Source organism: Lonchura striata, chromosome 9, assembly GCF_050655825.1.
Source record: "Lonchura striata isolate lonStrDom1 chromosome 9, ASM5065582v1, whole genome shotgun sequence".
In the NCBI taxonomy this organism is placed as follows: Eukaryota; Metazoa; Chordata; class Aves; order Passeriformes; family Estrildidae; genus Lonchura; species Lonchura striata.
Genome location: NC_140711.1, coordinates 31,716,000 through 31,725,316, shown reverse-complemented (window position 1 = coordinate 31,725,316; position 9,317 = coordinate 31,716,000). Strand labels below are relative to the sequence as shown.

At 49.4% G+C, this 9,317-nt stretch overlaps 1 long non-coding RNA gene across 2 annotated transcripts; it reads right to left on the bottom strand.

The window, feature by feature from the left end:
- Nucleotides 1–2,669: 2,669 nt before the first annotated feature.
- Nucleotides 2,670–8,956, bottom strand: LOC146766705 (uncharacterized). Of its 2 annotated transcripts, XR_014957449.1 has the most exons (7): nucleotides 7,320–8,956; nucleotides 6,246–6,309; nucleotides 6,126–6,167; nucleotides 5,872–6,038; nucleotides 5,025–5,788; nucleotides 4,905–4,946; nucleotides 2,670–4,798 (listed from the first exon to the last, which is right to left on the bottom strand). It is a non-coding gene; the product is annotated as an uncharacterized LOC146766705 (long non-coding RNA). The 2 variants fall into 2 exon arrangements; XR_014957448.1 differs by having other exon boundaries at nucleotides 5,025–6,038.
- Nucleotides 8,957–9,317: the final 361 nt, after the last annotated feature.

Here is a 9,317-nt window from a genome sequence, read left to right as displayed (position 1 = left end):
TTACTCACCATCCTCCTCAGAATGCCTGGGTTCCTGGCCTGCACACTTCAAGCGTGCTTGGACTCTGATGCCATCATCGCAGGGTACACCTAGGTTAAGTGGAGACAAGACAACATGGCATTGCTGAAACATGAGAGTACTGGGCTGTGGTCCTTTGCTCAAATTACAAACATGTTATGGCAAACTCCTGATACAATCTACAGCCCAACTACACCCGGCATTACCAATTTCAAGTCCCCAGGACTTGTGCTATTACAGGCTATGCAGCAGGGCAGAGCAGCTCCGGGAAAAATATGTGCAGACACCCGTGACACAAGACAGGGACAGAGAGCTTTTGAAGAGAAGAAAGGACTGAGAGATCAAAAGAACACAGAGTGCACCAGAGGCAAGTGACAGGACACACACCGGAACTGCTCTGCCCCGAGCACCTCAGCACTGTGGTCAAAACAGACACTTTCCCTTTAGGTGGCCTAAGGAGATGCTTCTTGCACATCCCTGTCTCCAAAATTGACACAAAAACCCCTTCTAGAAAGTCCCAACCCAGCACCCCTCTTTCATCCCCTCTGTGGGTCATAACCCTCCACTTATCTTGTACGCAGCTGCGGATGCAAATCCCTCTTGAGTGTAGAAGGTGGCCATCTGCCTGTCTGCTAAGTTCCAGCTGTCACCTCTGGGTCTGCCAAGACAAAGAAAACTAAACATCAGTGCACGGTCTGAACAGCACATCGGCCAAAAACTTGTAATTCTGCTACTCACCGTTCTCCTCAGAATGCCCGGGTTCTTGGCCTGCACGCTTCAGACGTGCTTGGATTCCGACGCCGTCATTGCAGGGTACGCCTAGGTTAAGTGGAGACAAGGCGACATGACATTGCTGAAACATGACTGTACTCTCACACCCCCCTCCCTACCTCCCGGACTCACCGCAACTCCGCAGCCATTCCTCAGGGCTGCTCAGACGGGACCTTGAAATGCAGGATTGGAAGGCTCCGTCACAGGGTCCTGTAATGCTTCCAGAGAGATCCAAAGTGCATGAAACCTGATCCATCAGCTGGTTGGTGACAGAGTTATGCATACTCCGAGTCGATTCCCTAAAGCACACAAACAAGAATGGATGCTTAGAGTCACACCAAAAACGGAAAGCTTAGCAAGAACAACTGCTTTGGTCCACTGCTCACCTGGCACACTTGGCCTTGACTGCTGCTATCTGCCTGGACCTCCTAAAAATAAAGGCAAAGAACACAGCTGTAACACGGTCACCATTTAAGCTGCCCCTGCAAATGCAGACAATGACTGACCTGCTCATGGGAAAATCTCCACACAAGACTGGGGCCCTCTGCCACTGATTTGGACTGTCTGCATCTGAAAGGAAGTTAGCACTAGTGTCAAATGGCTGCAAGACAACTTAGCAGAACCAAACATGTTATGTCAATATCCTAATACAATCTAGAGCCCAACTGCACCCAGCATTACAAATTTCAAGTCCCCAGGACTTGCGCTATTACAGGCTATGCAGCAGGGCAGATCAGCTCCGGGAAAAATACGTGCAGACACCCGTGACACAGGACAGGGAGAGAGAGCTTTTGTGGAGAAGAAAGGACTGAGAGACCCAAAGATCACAGAGTGCACCAGAGGCAAGTGACAGGACACACACCGGAACTGCTCTGCCCTGAGCACCTCAGCACTGTGGTCAAAACAGACACTTTTCCTTTACTGGCCTAAGGGGACGCTTCTTGCACATCCCCGCTCCCAAAGCTGATTCAAAAGATCCTCCCAGCACACCCTCTTTCATCCCTCTATGGGTCTGAGCCCTATACTTATCTCTTGGGCATCTGGGGATGACGATCCATGTCGCATGTGAATGGAGGCTGCCTCGCCTGCAGGGAATGTCTTATGGTCACCGGGCTGTGGTCCCGTGCTCAGCTACAATCGAGAACACCAAACATCACTGCATGATCTTAGCTGCACAATGGACAAAACCCAGCAATCCCGCTACTCACCGTTCTCCTAAGAATGCTCGGGCTGTGCACTTTGGCCAGGCTCGGAGGCTGCCACCGTCATCGCAGGGTCTGCCTGGGTTAAGAAGAGACATAGTGACTCAGCATTGCTGAAACCTAAGAGGACCTTGGCTCCCCCTCCCTACCTCGGCGACTCACCGCAACTCGTCAGCCATTGCCAATGGCTCCCTGGATGCCATCGTGAAATACAAAATTTCAAGGCTTCATCTCAGAGTCCTGAAATACTTCCAGAGGGCTCACAAGCACAGGAAATCCAGGCCATCGGCTGTCGGTCACAAAGGCTTGGCATACTCTGAGTGGATTCCCTAAAGCACACAAACAAGAATGGATGCTTACAGTTGAATCAAAAAGTAAAAGCTGAGCAAGAACAACTGCTTTGGTCCACTGCTCACCTGGCACACTTGGCCTTGACTGCTGCTGTCTGCCTGGACCTCCTAAAAATAAAGGTAAAGAGCACCGCTGTAAAACAGTCACCATTTAAGCATCCCCTGCAAATGCAAACAATGACTGACCTGCTCATGGAAACACCCTCCCCCAGGACTGGGGCCCTCTTCCACAGATTTGAATTGTCTGCATCTGAAAGGAAGTTAGGACTAAAGTCAAACGGCTGCAAGACAACTTAGCAGAACCAAACATGTTACGTCAATATCCTAATACAATCTAGAGCCCAACTGCACCCAGCATTACAAATTTCAAGTCCCCAGGACTTGCGCTATTACAGGCTATGCAGCAGGGCAGATCAGCTCCGGGAAAAATATGTGCAGACACCCGTGACACAGGACAGGGAGAGAGAGCTTTTGAAGAGAAGAAAGGACTGAGAGATCAAAAGAACACAGAGTGCACCAGAGGCAAGTGACAGGACACACACCGGAACTGCTCTGCCCTGAGCACCTCAGCACTGTGGTCAAAACAGACACTTTCCCTTTAGATGGCCTAAGGAGATGCTTCTTGCACATCCGTGTCTCCAAAACTGACACAAAAACCCCTTCTAGAAAGTCCCAACCCAGCACCCCTCTTTCATCCCCTCTGTGGGTCATAACCCTCCACTTATCTTGTACGCAGCTGCGGATGCAAATCCCTCTTGAGTGTAGAAGGTGGCCATCTGCCTGTCTGCTAAGTTCCAGCTGTCACCTCTGGGTCTGCCAAGACAAAGAAAACTAAACATCAGTGCACGGTCTGAACAGCACATCGGCCAAAAACTTGTAATTCTGCTACTCACCGTTCTCCTCAGAATGCCCGGGTTCTTGGCCTGCACGCTTCAGACGTGCTTGGATTCCGACGCCGTCATTGCAGGGTACGCCTAGGTTAAGTGGAGACAAGGCGACATGACATTGCTGAAACATGACTGTACTCTCACACCCCTCTCCCTACCTCCCGGACTCACCGCAACTCCGCAGCCATTCCTCAGGGCTGCTCAGACGGGACCTTGAAATGCAGGATTGGAAGGCTCCGTCACAGGGTCCTGTAATGCTTCCAGAGAGATCCAAAGTGCATGAAACCTGATCCATCAGCTGGTTGGTGACAGAGTTATGCATACTCCGAGTCGATTCCCTAAAGCACACAAACAAGAATGGATGCTTAGAGTCACACCAAAAACGGAAAGCTTAGCAAGAACAACTGCTTTGGTCCACTGCTCACCTGGCACACTTGGCCTTGACTGCTGCTATCTGCCTGGACTTCCTAAAAATAAAGGCAAAGAACACAGCTGTAACACGGTCACCATTTAAGCTGCCCCTGCAAATGCAGACAATGACTGACCTGCTCATGGGAAAATCTCCACACAAGACTGGGGCCCTCTGCCACTGATTTGGACTGTCTGCATCTGAAAGGAAGTTAGCACTAGTGTCAAATGGCTGCAAGACAACTTAGCAGAACCAAACATGTTATGTCAATATCCTAATACAATCTAGAGCCCAACTGCACCCAGCATTACAAATTTCAAGTCCCCAGGACTTGCGCTATTACAGGCTATGCAGCAGGGCAGATCAGCTCCGGGAAAAATACGTGCAGACACCCGTGACACAGGACAGGGAGAGAGAGCTTTTGTGGAGAAGAAAGGACTGAGAGACCCAAAGATCACAGAGTGCACCAGAGGCAAGTGACAGGACACACACCAGAACTGCTCTGCCCTGAGCACCTCAGCACTGTGGTCAAAACAGACACTTTTCCTTTACTGGCCTAAGGGGACGCTTCTTGCACATCCCCGCTCCCAAAGCTGATTCAAAAGATCCTCCCAGCACACCCTCTTTCATCCCTCTATGGGTCTGAGCCCTATACTTATCTCTTGGGCATCTGGGGATGACGATCCATGTCGCATGTGAATGGAGGCTGCCTCGTCTGCAGGGAATGTCTTATGGTCACCGGGCTGTGGTCCCGTGCTCAGCTACAATCGAGAACACCAAACATCACTGCAAGATCTTTAGCTGCACAATGGACAAAACCCAGCAATCCCGCTACTCACCGTTCTCCTAAGAATGCTCCGGCCGCTCACTTTGGCCAGGCTCAGAGTCTGCCACCGTCATCGCAGGGTCTGCCTGGGTTAAGAAGAGACAAAGTGACTCGGCATTGCTGAAACCTAAGAGGACCTTGGCTCCCCCTCCCTACCTCGGCGACTCACCGCAACTCGTCAGCCATTGCCAATGGCTACCTGGCAGCCATCGTGAAATACAAAATTTCAAGGCTTCATCTCAGAGTCCAGCAATACTTCCAGAAGGCTCACAAGCACAGGAAATCCAGGCCATCAGCTGTCGGTCAAAAAGGCTTGGCATACTCTGAGTCGATTCCTTAAAGCACACAAACAAGAATGGATGCTTACAGTTGAATCAAAAACTAAAAGCTGAGCAAGAAGTAAAAGCTGAGCAAAAACAACTGCTTTGGTCCACTGCTCACCTGGCACACTTGGCCTTGACTGCTGCTGTCTGCCTGGACCTCCTGAAAGTAAAGGCAAAGAACACTGCTGTAACACTGTCACCATTGAGGCTGCCCCTGCAAATGCAAACAATGACTGACCTGCACATAGGAAAAACCACACCCAGGACTGGGGCTCTCTGCCACTGATTTCAGTTGTCAGCATCTGAAAGGAAGTTAGGACTAGTGTCAAATGGCTGCAGGACAACATAGCATCACCAAACATGTTATGTCTATCTCCCCATAAAATCTAGAGCCCAACTACATCCTGCATTAAAAATTTCAAGTCCCTAGGACTTGTGCTATTACAGGCTACGCAGCAGGGCAGAGCAGCTGCGGGACAAATACATGCAGACACCCGTGACACAGGACAGTGACAGAAAGCTTTTGAGGAGAAGAAAGGACCGAGAGACCCAAAGAACACACAGTGCACCAGAGACAATTGACAGGACACACACCGAAACTGTTCTGCCCTGAGCACCTCAGCACTGTGGCCAAAACAGACACTTTTCCTTTAGCTGGCCTAAGGGGACTCTTCTTGCACATACCTGCCCCCAAAGCTGATCCTAAAGGCCCTCCCAGCACCCTACTTTAATCCCCTCTGTGGACCTTAGCCCTATACTTATCTCTCAGGCATCTGGGGATGAGAATCCAATGGAGGCTGCCTCGCCTGCAGGGAATGTCTTATGGTCACCGGGCTGTGGTCCCGTGCTCAGCTACAATCAAGAACACCAAACATCACTGCATGATCTTAGCTGCACAATGGACAAAACCCAGCAATCCCGCTACTCACCGTTCTCCTAAGAATGCTCAGGCCGCTCACTTTTGCCAGGCTCGGAGGCTGCCACCGTCATCGCAGGATCTGCCTGGGTTAAGAAGAGACAAAGTGATTCGGCATTGCTGAAACCTAAGAGGACCTTGGCTCCCCCTCCCTACCTCAGCGACTCACCGCAACTCCTCAGCCATTGCCAAAGGCTACCTGGCTGCCATCGTGAAATACAAAATTTCAAGGCTTCATCTCAGAGTCCAGCAATACTTCCTGAAGGCTCACAAGCACAAGAAATCCAGGCCATCAGCTGTTGGGGACAGGGGCTTGGCATACTCTGAGTGGATTCCCTAAAGCACACAAACAAGAATGGATGCTTACAGTTGAATCAAAAAGTAAAAGCTGAGCAAGAACAACTGCTTTGGTCCACTGCTCACCTGGCACACTTGGCCTTGACTGCTGCTATCTGCCTGGACCTCCTGAAAATAAAGGCAAAGAACACTGCTGTAATACAGTCACCATTTAGGCTTCCCCTACAAATGCAAACAATGACTGACCTGCTCATGGAAACACCCTCCCCCAGGACTGGGGCCCTCTGCCACAGATTTGAATTGTCTGCATCTGAAAGGAAGTTAGGACTAGTGTCAAACGGCTGCAGGACAACTTAGCATCACCAAACATGTTATGGCAAACTCCTGATACAATCTAGAGCCCAACTACACCCGGCATTACAAATTTCAAGTCCCCAGGACTTGTGCTAATACAGGCTATGCAGCAGGGCAGAGCAGCTCCGGGAAAAATATGTGCAGACACCCGTGACACAGGACAGGGAAAGAGAGCTTTGGAGGAGAAAAAAGGACTGAGAGATGCAAAGATAATAGGGTGCACCAGAGACAAGTGACAGGACACACGCCATCGCTGCTCTGCCCTGAGCAGCTCAGCACTGAGATCAAAACAGACGCTTTCCCTTTAGGTGGCCTTAGGAGACGCTTCTTGGGCATCCCCATCTCCAAAATTGTCTCAAAAACCCCTCCTGGGGAGTCCCACCCGGCACCTCTCTTCCATTCCCTCTGTGGGTTGTAGCCCTGCACTTATCTTGCACGTATCAGGGGATGAAAATCCCCATCGGGTGCAGAAGGAAGACGCTGCTCCCATCTCCAGGCCCTGGCCCTAACTTATCTTTTGGATGACTGGTGATGTGAATCCACGTTGGACCTGAAATGAGTCTGGCTCAGAGGAGATAGCCTGTTAGCCTCTTAGTCTTCTAAAATAAAGAATGGGAAAATCAATGGTTGTGTTTAGTGCTATGTGGGCCGAATCTCAGCAAGTCAGTTACTTATCCTCTCCTGAGTGTGCCTGGGTGTTCAAGTCTCCGGCCTCATCCTCAGTCTAAGGTATGGCTGTTATGATGAGTGGCACGGGGGTTAGAGAGGCAAAGCTACATGGCATTTGTGTGAGTTCGGTGGAGGAGCTTGTGTGCCGTATGACACGTGGATGCCTCTGCTATGCTTGTGAAAAGCCTTGCAGATACGCACCGTTTCTCACCCTACTGCCTGCAAACCCCCACCGGGATAACTCCTAACTCGGTACCCTGCTTACTCTCCCTCTCCTAGTCACAATCCTCAACTCACCTGAAGCCGCCGTCTCACACATCATCTTTGACACAGTGCGGATGCCTTCTGCGTCGTGATGAATCTGCTGGAAAAATGTTGCGCTCGACACAAACTGCAATTACTGGAAGTTGCCCTCCTCCTAAAAAAAGAAGAAAAAAATCAGAAATTACAAAAGCACCTTACCAGCCCTGAATACTCAACCCCAAACTGTGAATTTAAATACTCCCTGTGTTCAACGTTGTTTTCTTTGCAGTATCTTCAAAGTCTCTGTTGCATTAGAAGCCCAAAAGCAGCTGCAGAGAACAAGCTAAGCTAAAGGAGCCTCTTCATCTGAATGAGAGGAGAGCTCTTACCCCAGCTGATCCCACTGAGGGAATGAAGCCCCTTGGGAAAGGCTGGGGTTAATATACCCCTGATTGGGCCCGCCTCTCGTTCCCGTGGCACCTGGGAAAAGGGAGGGGGCAAACCCCACAGTGTATAAAAGCCATCAGAGGAGCTGTGGCTATTTGGCTCCTCTGGCTTGAATTCAAGGAGAAGAAAGGGCTGGATATAGAAGAAAACTCTTCAGGGAAATGACAGCTCTTCCTTTTTTGTACAACTGCTTGGAGCAAAAGGGCAAAAAAACTGGTAAGAAATAAAACTTTGTTTTTAGGCAGCTTATCTAGATAAGTTGGGTGATTTGCTGTTAACTTATATAATTATTCCTCAGTGACTACTAAGTAGTACTCAACCTGAGACTAAGGGTGGAGAAAAATACTAATTATATGAACAGTTTAAGTTCTCCTTGGGGCTGCTAATTAGGACTAACTACATTATAAATAAAAATAAGAAAAACAATAGGCTCCTGGGCAACATAAAGGTTAAGTACGTGCTAGGCTTGCCTTTCTCTGAGGTACTTAGTCCTAGGGCACAGAAAGAAGTGCCCTGAAAAGTAGGTTTAAATGCTGAAAAAGCATCTTAGAAGAGCCTCCTTCAAATTAATCCCTTAAAATGAAGAAATGGGGAAGTTGCCTCCACTGAAATGGATACCATGGCAAATAAATGGCTTCCGCCCTTTAACTTAATCCCCTCGAATATTGGGAAAAGAGAGGCTTTCCTCAATTTAAATCTCTCCAGTTATGAAGACAGAGGGATTTTCCCCTCAATCCAAACCCTTAAGAAAGAGAGATAGCTGGGCTTCCCCCTCAATTTAAGCCTTAGGACAACAAAAAGGGTTACTCTTAATTCAAACCCATAAACAACATTGTCAAGGTTTTCCCCCCTCTATTTAAACTGGAAAATAATGGAATATGGGGATTCCCTGTCAATTACCACCCCTAACAGCATAGAAAAGGCAGGGACTCTTTCAAATGAGACCATTAAAATTGCAGGGGAAGTACATTTCCTCATTATTTGAAAGCAAGAAATAATGGAAAAGGAAGTTTTTTCCCATACTTTAAACCCCTTGTCTCTCCATAACCCCTCTTTTTTCTGGGAGTGCTGTGGAAGGTTTTGGGGTTCTAGGGAGGGACTGACACAATAAAAGGGGAAAGTTGAAAGCTCTCCTATGGAACCCCACATGCTGCCCGGCCTGCTCAGGTGCTGCCCCTTGGCAAGAGGGCTCTGCCCTCTGCATTTTCTCAAAGGGATGCTCCGTGCCCGGGTGGGTCCGGCTGCTCCCCAGTCCCAGCTGGATGTTCCGACTGTAGCTCCTGGAGGGACGCTTGGGATACCCCTGTTAGCCCCTCTGGATTAGCAGCTCCCTGTGCAGGTGTGTGCAGGTAGCTGCACTAAAAGCAGCTGCTCACATGGGGAGCTGCTACACCTAAGAGTGGGGGAGAAGGTGAAGAAAGGTCCTGTGGGGTGTTCCCTCCCCTACACAGCCCTTTGCCAGACCCTTAAACAATGGGGTGCCAGATTTTCATTGCCAAGATAATTAACAATCTTTCCCCTGGCCAAACAGGAATTGTGCTACCAAAATTGAAAACAGTGAATGATTTCTCACAGACCACAGCTGCCAACACCAGGAATTCTTGC